Raw genomic sequence first — 14082 nt, forward strand, 5'->3', positions numbered from 1 at the left:
TTTAGAAGCAGTTTCACTCGAATATACAATAAATATCACAATACTGAAAAAAAGACAATTGTTACTTCTGTTTCATGGTGACTTTAATTATACAATTACACTGAAAACGTTATAATACCGTGTAATCTAATGTTGCATTATTATTTATAATAATAATAATAAATATGAATCATAATAATAATAATACAATAATTATTATAATATTATACATAATAAATTGTTAATTGAATATGATCTAATAATACCAATAAAAGCAAAACAAAATATTTTATATACATTAAATAATACTTTTTTCCTATTTTTACAATTGTTTTGATGGTACAGCAAGTGTTCCTGTGACATACTTTATGGTCATTCCTATCAAACAACTCTACAACAGGGGATTGATTTTATATGTAATTTCTAATATGTGCTATATATCCGTTTTTTCTTTTTTAATAACAAACATGATTTTCTTTCAATTTCTTTGAAAGTACTTTTTTTCTAGTACACTTTCTAAATGGCTCTCTCAAAGTGTGCTTCCTCTGAGTAAACCAGGATACATTACTGTGCTTCTCTAAGAGACAGGAACATTTATCTACCAAAGAGGAGTATAGTAAAGATGAGACACAAGCCAAAGAAAATCCTATCATCATTTAGTGTTTACTTAGGCTGTTCTTTATCATGGACTCCATTAAGGTACTCAATCTCTGACTGCTGTTTTTGACCTTGAGTGGTGTGTTATGAGCAATCTTTAGTTGTCTTTATTTTCAGTGTGTTTTAATATTAAGTGAGATCATGTCCTACACACAAACATTCAGTTTGGTCTTTTTTGAGTATCAGTCCTCAAGCAGCTATAGTGATGCTAAAATGTTTGTGTATGTTAAAAACACATACTGTACAAAAACACGCACTGTCCATGCTTTTCCTGTCTCTAAGATGTTGGTGAGATATGAAGAGAACGAGAAACCAAGTCCAATCTTTCACAACATATTGTGGCCCGACAGCAGTTTCCGTTGCTCAACTAGTAGATTAATGCACTAGCAACACTAAGATCTTGGGTTTGCATCAACACAAACTGTTCAGATGTATAGATCTAAAAACTGTTCAGATATTAAACGCACCGTTATTTGTTTTGGACAGGAGTGTCTGGCAGATGTGTTTATTTAAGCGTAAATGAACACGCTGACCCATATCTTCACAGATGCTGAGCAATTACATTGAAATGGTTGACCTGTGTTTCCTTCTAAATCAACAATCTGTCCAACAATCATCTAACAGAACTGATCTTCCAGCTGGGTGTGAAATCGAAACATAGTATCTGGCAGACTAACTACCACTATATACATTGGCTATACATCGACAACAACAAAACATCTGCTCTGCTATGCAGTAAAACCTAAATCTGCTTCTGCAGCATGCTGAATATACATTAGAGACCACTTAGATGGCAATGAGACAACATAAAAAATAAAAGTGCGCCAATCAATTACAGTTCAGAGGGTAAAACTCACAAATCAATGTGCAGGGATCGTTTGCCTGTCATATATAGCGGCAGAGCTGATCAGCATGCTTTCAGTAATACAGTAAGACAGACGGAGATGAGACCGTAACAGAAAACCAGGCTTATTGGATTGGCATCACACAAAGAAATCACAGGAGAGTATGTGTGTGCATGTGAGAGAAAAAGAAAGCTAGATCATACTCTACCTTTGCTCGTTCAGGAGATGCTGGGGCTGTTCAGTTCCTGGCTGGTCTAAGTGCCGTAACGGGCTTACAAACAATATGCTACAGGCAGCAGAGCTCATGCAGAGCTGGAACTAGCACACTCAGCGAGAGAAACATCCCTCCCCTTCTGCATGAATTAATTAAACCCTCTCTCTCCCTCTCTTTCTCTCTCTCGCGATTATCATTTGGCGCGCTCTGTGCTATGCTCTCGCTTGGCTGTAGCGGATGATGTCCCTGTACTTTCTTTTCTGACAGCCTGTTTACACTGCTCTCTCTCTCTCTCTCTTGCTCACTCACTCACTCATTCTGCACACACTCTCTCTCTCTCATCAACAGCGCAATATCAAAGTGCTTCTTATAGGGCCAGCCCTCCCCTAACCACCACAGATACCAGTGTAGTGCCTCTCGCCTGCTTCTTTACAAAACATGCTCTTTAATTAGATCATTCCCCTCCTTTATTGTCTTTTGTAAAAACTTGAAAATTTTAATTAAAATATAAAATCTGAATAATGAACAATTGGATTCAAAACCTACACCGTAACACTGTGACATCTGTGTTGTTTCATTTCGTAAGTATGTTCCTACCCAGTCTCATGTAGATGCGAATAAATAGCACAAAGTGTAAAAATCTTGCAATATAGACGCCAAATTCCACTTTGGCGTGCATATGATATGCCAGTCCTTCCCATTCACTTAAACGGCACATATTTTATGTTGTTTTATTTATTTGTTTCAATTTTTTTCTGTTTTTAAACCATTTTCGCTTGGGTTTAGGTTATTTAAAGGTACAATTTGTAAGATATTTGCAGTAAAATATATTTTGTTATATATTTTGTCCAGCTGATTACTAACAATATCTGTAATGTTTTCAACTACTTGTAAATTAGGAGAAAATTGCTGCCCTAAACAGTGACACGGGGCAGTGCAGTCACCTGTAAATGACGTTAATATCTACATTACCCTTTGTTAACGCCTTTACTGACGTACAAACCACATGACACCAGTGTCGTGGAAAAATTTGGAAGTAATCGCGTCTGTCGGGCCACTCGCTTTTTTATGTTAAAGGAATAGTCTACTCATTTTCAATATTAAAATATGTTATTACCTTAACTAAGAAGAGTTGATACATCCCTCTATCATCTTAGTGCGTGCACATAAGCGCTGGGGCGCGCTGCGACACTTCGATAGCATTTAGCTTAGCCCCATTCATTCAAGAGGAACTACATTGTATGGCGGAACAGCACTTTTGGGAGTACTTCAACTCGCCTGAAAAATCAGCTCCCCTTCTCCCTCTCATAATGGAAGAGGGAGGGTGTTACTGCCCCGAGTCGAAGTACTCCCAAAAGTGCTGTTCCGCCATACAATATAGTTACTCTTTTAAATCCGCTTAGAAAAGCGCCACGTTTTTTTTGTACCACCAAACTTGCTCGTATAACTACTCGTCTTAAATAGGAAAAACATTGATGTGTTTGGTCACTTCTAATTTATCTCTGAGTGGTACCATTGAATGAATGAGGCTAAGCTAAAGGCTATCGAAGTGTCGCAGCGCGCCCCAGCGCTTACGTGCACGCACTAAGATGATAGAGGGATGTATCAACTCTTCTTAGTTAAGGTAATAACATATTTTAATATTGAAAATGAGTAGACTATCCCTTTAAGTTTCTTCATCTGAACACTTAATTCTGTGCTGTGTTAACAAACCATTTTATTGGACTAATACTGTAACATCTATGACTAACAATTGCGTTTTGAACATTACATGAAACCTTACATAATTAAAAAAAACGATGTCATCAAACACAACATTTATAAAACTTGATTACTTTACCTCATGTGTAACATGATTTCTCGTTCCCGTCTGATTGATGGGCATCAGCGTTTGAGTTAAAGACAACAAATCCCATCAGTCCACGCTGCTTCAGTGCATCATTAATCTACATCATTGTTATTGATTTGATTTGGTGCCCTCTAGCGGCGTGGATAATACAAATGGCATCTTTAATATACAGTTTTCTCCATGTTTTTGTCTATATTTAAGCCATGGTTGCTTGGAGTTAGGGTTGGAATTGGGGTTTGGGTTAGGATGTCATTTTTATATAACAAAAAGTTGTTCTAACCCTAAACCCAAGCGAAAATTGTTAAAAAAAAATAGCAAAAAAATTGAGAAACCAATAAATGAAACGACAAAAAAAGATGGGCTGTTTAAGTGAATGGGAAGGACTGGCGTATCATATGCACGCCAAAGTGGAATATGGCGTATGTATTGCACAATTTTTACACTTTATGCTATTTATACGCAACTCCGTGAGACTGGGTTCGTATTTTACGAGGTGGCTAATTTGCATTAATTAGTTTGACCACATTTGTACAATTTTGTACGCTTTGGTTACACCCCTGTGACGGCATTAGGGGTTGGGTTTTATTATTGTTTTTATAATAATCATATGTGTTTATACAATTCACTTCATATGACTTCAAATGAATTAAAGGAAAATTCAAAATATGTGTTCATAGTGTTATGTGTGTTTAAAAATAAATCATTCAAGATTCATAGTTGTTTCGTTTGGAGTTACCATCCCGCACTAGCATAGGGGCGCGCCACAAATGTGCCACAAAGGCTTGCTTATAGTGTGAGTTCATAATGACAGTTTACCTAAAATGATATCCTATTTTATTCCCTAAATACGAAATATCCGAATATATTGTCAAGCTGTACAGTACCGCAATGTATTGCAACATATTACCCCGTAGCCATGTACCGTGTTACGTATCGCAAGATTCTTGCAGATACACAGCTCTAGTCAATTAAACTTTGAAATTGAGCCAAATACAACCACAAGACATTATGATGCTTAAAGAAAATTTCAGAAAATACGAAGATTTAAGTCCTGCACATTACAGGGTTACATAACCTGCCCACCTATAGGTTACATAACCCTGTAACCTGTAGGTTGGCAGGTGTCATGCAGCTGGGATTGCAAAAGCAATTGACTAAATTCACAACCATTATTTACACTCACAACAGAAAGACCCCACCATACCACAGTACTAAATAATACATGATGCTTGCTCTACATTATTGGAATAATAGGATGGCTATGGAGTAAAATAAAATTAAATAGTATCTGACAGATTTTTTTTTTTTTAAATAAAAGAGAAATTCTTCTAGAAGAATTCTGGATTAGTTTAAAATATGTCAAATTTAAAGCAGATAATCCGTATAAATACTATAGTAAATGAGATGTAATTGAGAATATGAAAAAAATGACTGTAGAAAGTGTACAGTTTTTAATGATAATAGTAATAGTCAGAAATATCGAGTTAAAATCATGATGAGCGTCACATTGGTTTGATGTAATGGTCTCATAAAGGACAATGGGATGAGGTAAGAGCTTATCAACTAAATATCACTCATCCATAGAGAGAATAAAGCCCCAGCACCATTTTCCATCACTTCATTTGTAGAGCAGACAAAAGGACAGAAATAGCCTGTAGGAGCTCCTCCCTCGCTCCTATGATCAAACACACACTGTTTTTGTCTGGCCTGACTTTCACCCAGGTATGCCATACCTCTTTTCATTTTTTAAAGAAAAAGCAATCATGAATTTGCTCGAAAATACCTTTTTAGGTAAGTGGTTTAAATCAGAAGTCATAAGCTGACCCCAAAGCCTTCAGCCTGAGAGGAAAATGGGAGAACCGAACAGACTCATACCTACAGAAGCCCCCCAAAACATTTCATAAACATTCATACATGTTCAGAGGATTTTTGGACACCAAACAGAGAAACATTTAATAGAGATAACATGATAAGACCTCGTTCTTACCGTGTATATTTCGGAGTTATAGTTTGGTTGTCTTATGTATATTTATATGCCATTTTTCTGCGTTTAGGAAATGTGTAGGAGTTTCAATGTGTAAAGACATCAGTGTTTCCTAGAACAGAGAGCTGAAGGTGACAGTGAAGAACCGCATCATCTACATGCATCTCGCAATTGTGCAACACACACTGAAACATAGATGTTTAAAACCTTGCAAGTGTTGTAAACTCACATGATCATATACTATAGACTACGCATGACACTTCTGACAAGGCAAGAGAAATGCAAGAAGGATGTAGGGCTGTAGAAGATGTCTGAGCTTTCTCCCAGCAAGCAAATTTGGCTAAAACAATTAAAAATTTGGTCTGTCAGTGAAAGTCTAATAGACGTCTAACCATTGCTCAAGAATAGACGATACGTATACGCTTAGAACATGCGAAAGCAATGACGGGCGCAATGTTGCCCGTTTCTCTCATGCTGTCTGTTTTCACTGATGGGACTTTCCCTTTTGGTTTTAGAGATGAAGGTGTGCCTTGTGCCAGCAGAGCGTACGCTTTCACTTCCTGTCTTTTTGTATTTTATTGTCCTCTTTGTTTAAAGCTGTTATAAACTAACATTCACCTTGTTATGAATGAAAAAGCATCATGTGTAAAAAAATGCCGGGTACTTTTCAACCTAGAGTTGAGTCAAAAAGTGACATACCCAACATGCTGGTTTGTAATTTAACCTACAGTATGCTGAGTTGTTTCAACCCTTTTTGACCCAACGTCAAAAAGGTATTTTTTAGAGTATGATCTACATAACTGATTCGAAATTGTTCTCAACCTAATATTCATTTGGGTTTATGCAAAACCTATTGAATTTGTTGCATACGGTAAGTTGCATAATACATAATCCATCTAATCTTTTATATTAGTGCAGAACATGTAAAAATGGAGCTTTGAATCCAGCAGCGTGTTAAAAGAGTTTGTGACCCCTCTGTACAGAGTCTATGAGGAAGACAGCTGGGTGCCGAGAGACAGACATTCAGACAGACGATAGAGAGCTTGGGGGTTTGATCCACTTTCTATTTTTATCCCTCAGGCTGCCCCGTCTCCCCAGTGAGCGGAAATGCTCTCCTCCGTGCCTAACCACTGTGAGTCCACTGGGACAGGTCAGCTCATTCTCATCATGAGTGAAATGCATCATGGGAGAAAGGGAACAGCTTCTCATTTCACATTTATTCCTTTGCTGTACAACGATCTATCAAGCACACAGTCTATGATAGCGAACTATAAAAATGAGCTTTTTTCACTTTCTATTAAAGATTCAAGCAACATAAAGTAGACACAAGTATTATGAGATGTGTTGGCCACATGGTATGTTAGAGGAGATGTGGTGAAAACGAAATAATGAATGAATGAATTAATGAATTAATTGAAATTAAAGCACAATCAAAAAATAAGGTTCAGTATTCATGGGAAAGAGAGGAAACTTCAATAAGCTTATATGTTAAAGTTATTATGCACAAGGCCTTTAAAGGTGGAGTGTGTAGATTTTAGCGGCATCTACAGACGGTTTCATCAGCCTCAAGTGCGGTAACGCGATTACGCGTCTGAGCGGAACTTAACTTCCGGTCTCTGTTTAATGGTCTGACTAGTTGATAAACTGAACTCTTGAACAAATACCTTGTCAAAAATAACAACTGTTTTTGTTTCCATAAAGATGAGGGAAGACGGCTATCATGAGCGCTATTTGAAGGGAGGTTTGTCAGCCGATCTGTAGTTAAGATTGTTACTAATACGTTGTTTGACCCCCTTTCGCCTTCAAAACTGCCTTAATTCTATATGGCACTGATTCAACAAGGTGCTGAAAGCATTCTTTAGAAATGTTGGCCCATATTGATAGGATAGCATCTTGCAGTTGATGGAGATTTGTGGGATGCACATCCAGGGCACGAAGCTATCTTTCCACCACATTCCAAAGTTGCTATATTGGGTTGAGATCTGGTGACTGTGGGGGCCATTTTAGTACAGTCAACTCATTGTCATGTTCAAGAAACCAATTTGAAATGATTTGAGCTTTATGACATGGTGCATTATCCTGCTGGAAGTAGCCATCGAGGGATGGACATGGTCAGAAACAATGCTCAGGTAGGCCGTGGCATTTAAATGATGCTCAATTGGCTCTATGGGGCCTAAAGTGTGGCAAGAAAACATCCCTCACAGCATTACACCACCACCACCAGCCTGCACAGTGGTAACAAGGCATGATGGATCCATGTTCTCATTCTGTTTATGCCAAATTCTGACTCTACCATCTGAATGTCCAACAGAAATCGAGACTCATCAGACCAGGCAACATTCTTCCAGTCTTCAACTGTACAATTTTGTTGCGCTCGTGCAAATTGTAGCCTCTTTTTCCTATTTGAAGTGAAGATGAGTGATATCAGGTGGGGTCTTCTGCTGTTGTAGCCCATCCGCCTCAAGGTTGTGTGTGTTGTGGCTTCACAAATGCTTTGCTGCATACCTCGGTTGTAATGAGTGGTTATTTTAGTCAAAGTTGCTCTTCTATCAGCTTGAATCAGTTGGGCCATGAAAATGGTTGTGCATGAAAATCCCAGTAACTGAGCAAATTGTGAAATACTCAGACCGGCCCGTCTGGCACCAACAACAATACCACGCTCAAAATTGCCTAAATCACCTTTCTTTACTATTCTGGCATTCAGCTTGGAGTTCAGGAGATTGTGTTGACCAGGACCACACCCCTATATGCATTGAAGACACAGCCATGTGATTGGTTGATTAGATAATTGTATTAATGAGAAATTGAACAGGTGTTCCTAATAATCCTTTAGGTGAGTGTATATTATATTGTAGTTTTGTCAAAAGATCCTTCTAAAATGTAAACACTGCACCTTAACATATTCAGTAACATTTTTAAATGTTTTAAAAACATTTTTTAAAACATTGTGAGCAGTAGTTTAATAGTAACTTTATTCAGTTTTGACAATTGATTTACTTTAGGAACACATGCGTTAATCCTGTTTTACTTTTTTTTTTATAAAACAATCAAAATTGCTTCTGTCAACAGATGTAATGTATTAGTAATGGTGGTGCATTTAAATGTTATTTTATTGAAGAGGTTTTGGATTGGAGACAAAAGCAGGAGCCTTATACTGCCTCTGAATGGGTCCACTAAAGACTAAAGATTTTCTGCACACCAAAAACAAATCACCTTTAGTGCATGAACTTTAAAGGTTTATAACTTGAGTTTGTGATTTTACATTTTCTTTAGTGTGTAAGTGTGTGTTAGTACATGTTAACAATATACGAAGTTACAAATCCAAAAAATACGATGACGCAAGTTATCGTCTCCAACTAGAATCTTTTTTCTTGGACTACAGTGAACACAGGGATTGTAGGCAACAAGTTTACTTCCTCAGCCTGTTGACGTGGACACGGCGGTCATTATCATAATTTGGCCCACTTCTGACTCACAGCCTGTAAGTAGCCTATGTTTTCATATTTATAGAATTTAGTGACTATTCAAACCATAATTTATGGCCAATCATAACACACTGTATAGCTGGCCAATCTGAGCACACCACACCTTTAGAACGATGAGCTTTGCACATAATCACGCGTTTCAGAGAGGCAAGGAGAGGAGCAACAATAATGTATGGTATGTGGAAAATAATGTGTTTATAAACCATAAACTACACAAACACATTGCATTGCATCAAATAAGCAAAATTATTTTAGCAACTTAACAGGGGAACTTTAACAATAAAACGAATTATGTCCTAAACGCTAAGTTGATACACAGACCTTGTCCATTATTTTTTATATTAAAAGCATCTGACTGAAACAAAGAGAATGATAAAACACCGCTTATATGGCCAGAAGTGGACAGTCCTGTTAAAGGAGTAGTTCACCCCCCCCCCCCCAAAAAAAACTTTTCATAGTAGGAATAAAAATCACTATGGTCAAGTCAATGGGGGACATTTTTGGATGCACTGCTTCTTTTTAAGGCGCATGTTACTGTAGATTTCAAAAGGCTCTTCCCCAGAGACCCCAGGACAGGAAGTGAGGGAGGAGATTGGGAGGCCCAGTGACAACACAAAACAAATACAAGAAAAGTCCTGATTAGATCGCCCTGGTCACATAACAGATATGTCTATCTCTGAAAAAATTCAGGAACGGAATATAACGTCTTGGATTGGTCTTTAAATTAGTAAAAGCCACTTCTTTGCAGGTAAAATAATAATAGCTTATACAAAAGAAAAACAAAGAAAAACATGCATGATCATGTGAGTGAACCCATAGGTCTATACATGCATTTGCAAATTGTTTTTTATACTCAAGAATACAGTTTGTACGCGCACCACTTTTTCACACATGCATAAAAGTGTTACTGCATGTCATTGACACCCACCCACACATACACAAAGGTCTCACACACACACACATACAACACACATAATGCATTTCAGTACATGCTCTTTTTATTTAGTTTAGTTTAAAAATGAAGCTTAATGACAATTAAGACCCTTCAACTACAAAATAAACAAGCTAATATTGAAGTTAAAGTGATTATTCTGAAGTGCATTCTTTGCTAACCAATCCATTCAATTTTAAACTGAAAATATATTATAACAATGAAACAAGAAATGCTTAAAACAATAACTCTTGCTTGCAAACCACACTCAATACTGAAACTTCCCTTGCTTGTCACAGAGCCTAAGAAACATTGAAATCCTCAAGTCATCTTTTTACCACAGTCATGCACACATCTGCAGAGATGGAGAGCTGGTTTCCTCTGCTGGGTCCTCCTGCTCTAACTTCAACATTTCCTTTGATGAAAGCAACTGTGCTCGCTTTACTGTACGTTAGTGTGTAAAAAGTTAGTGAGTCAAAAGTTAAACTATACGGACCAGTAGTAGTGACAGGGAATCTATCTTTAAATCTTTGCTCAGACTTGAGAATCAATATATACTGTATGGCAATGATGAATGGTAAACATTGGCTCTCCTATGCACACAGTACATTTGCTGCCACCTCTATTAGCATGCAAATGCACAAACGGTTTCCTACCTCCAAGCAGCAATGGATGTGGATGTTTTTTTTTAAGGGACTGAATGCTCATTTCAGTCATAGCTATTATGAAGATATGTGCATGCTAAAATCATCTGTAATGACTAAAAGTTATAAAAGTTAGGTACAATTCCTAAATTGATGAGTATGATTCACATTTGCCAAAGGCATAAATGTGAGAAAAGATGAGCAAAAAATGTAATAAAATTCAACATTTAAATTTTAATCTGCCATAATTTAAACATGGTGAACAGTCATGCTTACGTGTCAGCTTTTAATAATTCAACAAGTAGGTTTAAATAATTAAATTTGGATTTAAAAAGTAGATATTGCATTTGAAAATTTAAAGACGTGTGAAATGAATGCAGCTGGGACTCTGCATGTATGATTCATGCTGCTGAGTGTGACACTAGATGCTTATACGATCAAGCTTTAATCACCCAAAAACTGCACTTCATCTGTGAGACTTCACATTTCAATAAACGTGTAATACATTATATTTCTTTTCTGTTTCAGACACGATAAGAAAGTCCAGTCGGGAACACGAATCTCGAATCCTAAATTGTTTGTCCTGAAAATCAGATTTGCAACCCATTAAGTTTCTATTAATACATGAAGCCATGCCTCACTAATAAAAGTTGTTTGCTTTTGCAATAAAACAAACAGGTTGGAAAAGTTCCCGAGCGTTATTACTTTTCCACAGTCGCATCATTTTTACTGCTTCCCTCCAGCTACAGCCTCCCTGTTTGCTCAGAATCACATGGACCGATCAGGTAATTGGTTTTATTTTGAGAAGAGAGCCATGTGAACAGACTGTGTACCCCTTTGGGAAGATTGAAACGCTTGTGTTTATTCAGATATATCCTACAGTAGTGCGACAGAGGGAAAATCAGCATTGGATATAAGAATAATCTAGGGTAAATAATCAAATAAAGCTGTGTATAAAAACAACAGCTATGTGGAGGAGACAGGGTTGCTGCAGTAAGCATGCACAGCTTCAGACTCAGGCTGTGAGGGTGGGTGTAAAGTACATGCTTTTTAGCAGGACTCCATGGCGTGAAGGGACAAAAACCACTGACACCTAATTATTACACCCACCCCTGATGGATTTATTATTACTGAGGGCGGTAGAAATTAAATGGAGCCAAGTCAAGGAATGCAATTTGGGAACAGCATTTTTAAAGCACAGGTTGACTTTTGCATGTTGTGGGACGATTCCCCTGTGGTGTGTAGCCGTGTCACTTTCTAAAGTTGAACAGGAATGAGAAAACCCTAACGTTGTTTTACACATTGCTTTCGAGAACAGATCCCCCCCAAAAAAGACAGTGAGATGTGTAAGCTTGCGCTGGCATATACCAGGGCAGGTGGCTTGTAGAGACCTGGTTTTGAGTCTGGCCTGGGTTTTGGTGGTACTGTTTCTCTCATCCTCAACCACTGCCCTTTTTGCTTCTATTTGTCTAAAAGCTGTCCAAAGCTGTGCTTTCCTGTAATTTCATGCATATTTAATGAAGTCACTTACTGTTTAATACACTTCCATGAAAATATAGAAGTTCTTTTTTAATAGTAGTTTTGGGGCCTTAAAAGGAGATGAATTATTTAGTTTAGCTCGCCCTGTTTTTCATAAATATCTGGCCTTACAAAAGCTAAAAAATGTTGCCTGCAAAGGGAAAAATGCACATTTTAATATAATGTTTACATTGCACCATAACTAAGATGCTTTATCACATACAAAAATGTGCAAAAACCATGTCTCTCATGCACTTTTGCACAGGTGAAATTTCTGTGGACACATGAAAAACACAAAATTCATGTGATTTTTCTGAATTACTTAATGCTATCACACAGAAACAGATCAAAAATGAGGGTCCTTAACTATAAGTTGGGTTAACACAGCATAATCCATGTTTTATCCTCAATCATATAATTGCTGTATGATGTTTGGCATAATATAAAATGAAGTGCTGGAACAGATCAAAGTAATGCGTAATGATGATGACAAATGTGAAAGTTCGCTTAAGTTAATGAGCAAGGCATGCATATATAAACCAAACATTTCCTGTTCTTTATCTTCCCTGTTATTGATATATTCCAGCTGCCCTTGTGTAAATACACACCTCTTCTCCCTGCAAATACAATACTAATGTGATTACAATGGCTCTAGGGCTCTTTACAGAGGTCCTAATTACCAGAAAGAATAAAGGGAACATCTATTAAAAATATCCAACTTGTTTTAATGCTCGAATTTTACATGACTTGACATACAGAAAATACTGGGGAGGCTTTTGGGTTTACGGTTCTCTAATTGTGATGCTACCAATCGATCAGATGCTCAGGTTGTCATATAAACGAAAAAGAAATGAATGCAGGGGGAAATGAAGCCCACCTTTATGCAACCCCAATGACACAGCCTGGATGACATCAGCAGATCGCTGTCACCATAGCAATGGAAACCTCCCAGGGAATGTTCGAGAGAATAAAGCTACTGTGCATGCTGGTAAATATCTCTGTGGAAAAAGTCTAATCTTGTCCTGGGTGTCAAATTTTTTAAAAGTAAGATTTTGGTGTGTGTTGCTGGCTACGTTCCAGCCAAACCACTTTGAGATCAGATTTCAACTTGTGTATGTTTTAAACTAGGGCTGTTAATTGAATGCGTTGATTTGATTAATTAGTTATTATTTATTAGGGCAAGTGGAATGGATTTCATTGATGGTTCAGTGAACAGACATTTGGAGAAAAAGTGAGTGGGTCCAATGACATTGATCTTAAAGTGTTGGTCTTTAAAATAACCTAAAAACAAATGTTGATATAACTTCAAATCAATTTTTTTACAGTGTTTGCAGAATTATTTTACATTTGACTACTTAATTCAATTTCTGAACTACCTTAAACCACAGTCCAACCTGAAAAAAACACTGTTTATTTTATTATATTTGAGGGTATTTTCTCCATTTACATGCCAATATTTATGGGCGATTAGTAGGGATGTAACGGTTAAACTGCGTGTCCCATTAAAAAGCCTTTCGGAATTCGATGTTGAATCGCAAGGCTGCGATTCTTTGTTTCATGCACAGCTTGTGCGTGTACTAAGGCATTTGGTCAGTAGGAAGTCCTTATCAATCTAAAATCATTATGAGTCGGAGTGGTTTATAACGTGCATTTAAAAAAGCAACACTCGTTAAATAAAAATCATTTAAAATATTCTTTATTATCATGGAAATACCTGAAACAATTTGAAAAACAGCGATCTAAATATTCCTGTAGACATTTCCTGGGATAGCGTTTGCAATGCTACTTCTTCTGTGGCACAAAGGGAGTTTCTGCATGAGAGCGCCCCCTGGCGTTCGTATGTGCCGGGATTTCACCGTAATTCATTCAAATTCATTCAGTCAGAAAACTCGCATTTGCACGGTTAATGGTTACACCCCTAGCGATTAAATGTGATTAATTATATTAATTAATCGGTACATCATTAAAAATTTTAT

The 14082-nt window shown here is 37.1% G+C and overlaps 1 protein-coding gene across 3 annotated transcripts in view; it reads right to left on the bottom strand.

Annotated features, from left to right (window-relative positions):
• dgkg (diacylglycerol kinase, gamma) overlaps positions 1–14082 on the bottom strand; it is a 145144-nt gene that overhangs the window by 127477 nt on the left and 3585 nt on the right. Inside the window, exon 1 of one of the 3 annotated variants that reach the window (XM_065251458.2) lies at positions 1690–2012. The exons of 1 other annotated variant lie outside the window; for it this stretch is intronic. The gene's annotated coding sequence lies outside the window, so the exon portion shown is untranslated. Of the gene's footprint in view, positions 1–1689; positions 2013–14082 lie in introns of those variants that run through there. One more of the 3 variants, XM_065251460.2, reaches the window with a different exon arrangement.

The sequence above is a fragment of the Paramisgurnus dabryanus genome, chromosome 15 (genome assembly GCF_030506205.2).
Source record: "Paramisgurnus dabryanus chromosome 15, PD_genome_1.1, whole genome shotgun sequence".
Lineage (NCBI taxonomy): Eukaryota > Metazoa > Chordata > Actinopteri > Cypriniformes > Cobitidae > Paramisgurnus > Paramisgurnus dabryanus.